Source organism: Muntiacus reevesi, chromosome 14, assembly GCF_963930625.1.
Source record: "Muntiacus reevesi chromosome 14, mMunRee1.1, whole genome shotgun sequence".
Taxonomy (NCBI): domain Eukaryota; kingdom Metazoa; phylum Chordata; class Mammalia; order Artiodactyla; family Cervidae; genus Muntiacus; species Muntiacus reevesi.
The window spans coordinates 54,107,391-54,111,243 of NC_089262.1; the positions used below are offsets into that span (position 1 = coordinate 54,107,391).

The 3,853-nt window shown below is 43.2% G+C and overlaps 1 pseudogene; it reads right to left on the reverse strand.

Annotated features, from left to right (window-relative positions):
* Window positions 1-1,726: 1,726 nt before the first annotated feature.
* On the reverse strand, window positions 1,727-2,160 carry LOC136146649 (large ribosomal subunit protein uL24-like; annotated as a pseudogene).
* Window positions 2,161-3,853: the final 1,693 nt, after the last annotated feature.

Genomic DNA, 3,853 nt, shown 5'->3' on the forward strand with positions numbered 1-3,853 from the left:
GAGTGTTCCAAATTTGCTGGCATATTGAGTGCAGCACTTTCACAGCATCATCTTTTAGGATTTGAAATAGCTCAGCTGGAATTCTATCACCTCCACTTGTTTTGTTTGAAGTGATACTTCCTAAGGTCCACTTGACTTCGCATTCCAGGATGTCTGGCTCTAGGTGTGTGATCACACCATCGTGATTATCTGGGTCATGAAGATCTTTTTTTGTATAGTTCTTCTATGTATTCTTGCCACCTCTTCTTAATACCTTCTGCTTCTGTTAGGTTCATACTATTTCTGCCCTTTATTGTGGCCATCTTTGCATGAAATGTTCCCTTGGTACCTCTAATTTTCTTGAAGAGATCTCTAGTCTTTCTCATTCTTTGTTTTCCTCTATTTCTGTGCATTGATTGCTGAGGAAGGCTTTCTTACCTCTCCTTGCTATTCTTTGGAACTCTGCATTCAAATGGGTATATCTTTCCATTTTTCCTTTGCTTTTCACTTCTCTTTTCACAGCTATTTGTAAGGCCTCCTCACACAGCCATGTTGCTTTTTTGCATTTCTTTTTCTTGGGGATGGTCTTGATTCCTGTCTCCTGTACAATATCAGGAACCTCCATCCATAGTTCAACAGGCACTCTGTCTATCAGATATAGTTTCTTAAATCTATTTCTCACTTCCACTGTATAATAGTAAGGGATTTGATTTAGGTCATACCTGAATGGTCTAGTTACTTTCTTCAATTTAAGTCTGAATTTGGCAATAAGGAGTTCATGATCTGAGACACAGTCAGCTCCCAGTTTTGTTTTTGCTGACTGTATAGAGCTTCTCCACCTTTGGCTGCAAAGAATATAATCGATCTGATTTTAGTGTTGACCATTTGGTGATGTCCATGTGTAGAGTCTTCTCTTGTGTTATTGAAAGAGGGTATTTGCTATGACCATTGTGTTATTTAAAACATTGTAAACAAACTATAATTCAATTTTTAAGAAATGGCTTTTTATAAAGTACTGCATTAATGTGTTATGGCTGTTGAGTTTGTGGGCTATACCAGGAACAAGCTGGGACATGATAGGTTGGTCATTTTTACTTTATGTGGATCCAAAAAGGCTCTACACTAAAAATGACCTATATTAGTTTACTAAGACTGCCATAACAAAGTATTACAAATTGGGCGGCTTAAACAACAGAAGGGCTTCCCTGGTGGCGCTATTGCTAAAGAACCTACCTGCTGATGCAAGAGACATAGAGATGTGGGTTTGATCTCTGGGTTGGGAAGATCCCTTGGAGAAGCACATGGCAACCCAGTCCAGTATTCTTGCCTGGAGAATCCCATGGACAGAGGAGCCTGGTGGGCTACACAACCCACAGGGTCACAAAGAGTTAGACACGACTGAAGCAACTTTGCACACACATGCACAAATGACAAAAATTTATTTCCTCACAGTCCTGGGGGCTAAAAATCCAAGATCAACGTGTCAGCAGCCTTGGTTCCTTCTGAGGGCTAAAGGAGAATCAATTCCATGCCTTTCCTTGGCTTCTCATGGCCTTTGTCATCCCCTGGCTTGTAGATGGTGTTCTTCCGTGTCTTCGCATGGTCTTTCCTCTCTGCAAGTCTATCTGCAACCAAATTTAGTCTTTTTATAAGGACACCGGTCATTTTGCATTAGGGCTCACTCTAGTGACATCTTTTTTTTTTCCCCCATTTTAACAGTTTTTAATGAAAGCTGTAGACAAGATGACTATTCCTGCATCTTCCCAATTGCTTCTTCCTTATATTTGCCCTTTTCTTTTCCTACTTGGTGAGATTTGGCTTTGCGTTCGAGGATCTTTTTGCGGTCTTTGTCCAGTGTTAGTCTGGTGATAGCCACCTTGCTGGGGTGAATGCCCACATGGACAGCTGTGCCATCAGCCTTCTCCCGCTGTGCTCGTTCAGTGTAGATGCCGCATTTCTTCCTGTTAACCTGGACCACTTTGCCATTTGCTGCCCTTTGTGGTGCCCTCGTACAACCCGAACTTCATCATCCTTTCGGATGGGCGTGGATCAAACGTTGTACTTCCGTCTTAGCTCCTTAGAAAGAGAAGACATAATTTTCCTGTGAATGTGGGAAGCCGCGTTGAAATGCCTTTTTCAATTCTTGCTTCGGTCAGAAGTCACAAAGGGATTGAACTTCATTTTGGCCACTGGCGCTTCAGTGATGGCCACAGAAGGTAAGAGATCTGCAGGCTGCTTCTGGTTCTCTAGTGACCACATCTTAACTTGACCATCTGCAAAACTATTTCCAAATAAGGGACTGGGATTAGGACTTCCACATCTTTTGGGGGGACAAAATTCAATCCTTAGCATGACCTTTGACCCCCAACTTGAAAATGATTAGGTATTAGTGAAACAAGCTGGGCATTTCAGGTGGTAGAACCAGAGTTAGTAAAGGCACGGGCAGGTGACGAAACCAGTTTAAGGAATCACACCTCTCAGTAACCACCATTGAAGGATAAGAGCAAACGGAAGGTGAGGGAAGGAAGGAGGCAGATTTACTAGAAAACTAGGTAGGTTTCAAAATGCTGCAACAGAATTGAACTTTTCATTCTGTAGGCAGTGGAGACCCAAAAGGAGGACTCCACCCTTCGGTGATGTGGCCAGGTTTCCAGCTCCCTGGAAGCAGGATGCAGAGTGGACTGAGTTGGCCTCTGGAGTCAAGTCACCAGTAAAGGGGTCACTACATTGGTCTCTGTGAGAGATGAGGAGGGCCTGAGCTGGGGCAACTTCAAATAGGATGAAGAGTGGGGGAAATGAGCGTCATGAGGAAATGGTGATATCAGCCCTGGGTTTGTTGCTTAGTCTGCTTATGTGGGAAATACCTACCTCAGGAGGAGCGCGTTAGACTTAGGACTTGTGTTCCTTGAAGAAGAGAGTTTGGCCCAATGAGAAAGCAAGACAAAGGATGCTCCCCTTCTGTAACCCCAATCCCTGGTAATCAACCTATGGACACATCAGCAGAGCTTCCTGGCAACATTCAGACAAAGTTGCAGCAGGAGAAATACTCATGACTCTTCTGGGATTCAGATCAAAGAATAAAGAGGAAGAACCTGGAATGAAAGGCAATCTCTCTCTCACCAGAAACTTTAGGAATCAACTTAGAATCTTATCTTCCCCAAACCTTGGAGGTGAGCCAGCTCTTAAAGCAGGGTATTGGAAGAAAAACACCCAAGTATCAAATGGCTCAGACGATTTGATAAACACGTGTGCCTGCTGGGAGGCAAGGCTGCTCTTGGAGTTCCTTCATGGCTGGGAAGTTAGAGAGCACTGCTCTAGTCCTCATTCAGTCTCCCTCTTTGTAAGCCCTTGGTTCTGCATCCACTGACCTGCGGAACATAAGGTATGGCAGCCTTGGACTGTGGTAAGGCATGCCTCAGAGTAATGCAGAAAGCTCCCCAACTACAGCTGGTTCTCATAGGGTCCTGGAGCCAAAGTCCTCTCCTAAGCTGACAGACGACACAGACAACTTAAGGGACAAAAAGAAATGACACAGCAGCTAAAAATGAGAAATTTCCCATGATTGCACCCTCCTAGCTTAGACATTTTTTCTGTGAAAGTCCAGATAATAAATATTTTAGATTTTGTGGGCTTAGTGCTTTTTTCTAACAGCACTTTAAAAATGTAAAAAATCATTTTTAGTTTGTGGGCTGCACGATATCAGGGTACAGATGATAGTTTGCTGACCCCTGAAGCCACGGACAACAATAGATACGAAATCTGTCTTGCTTAATCACTAGAGACATTTGAGTTTTTATTCTTACCTCTTTCTACCATAGAGTCTGATTAATTGGGCTCTTGCAGTTAGCTGACTTGAGAACTCTCCAAGAATTCA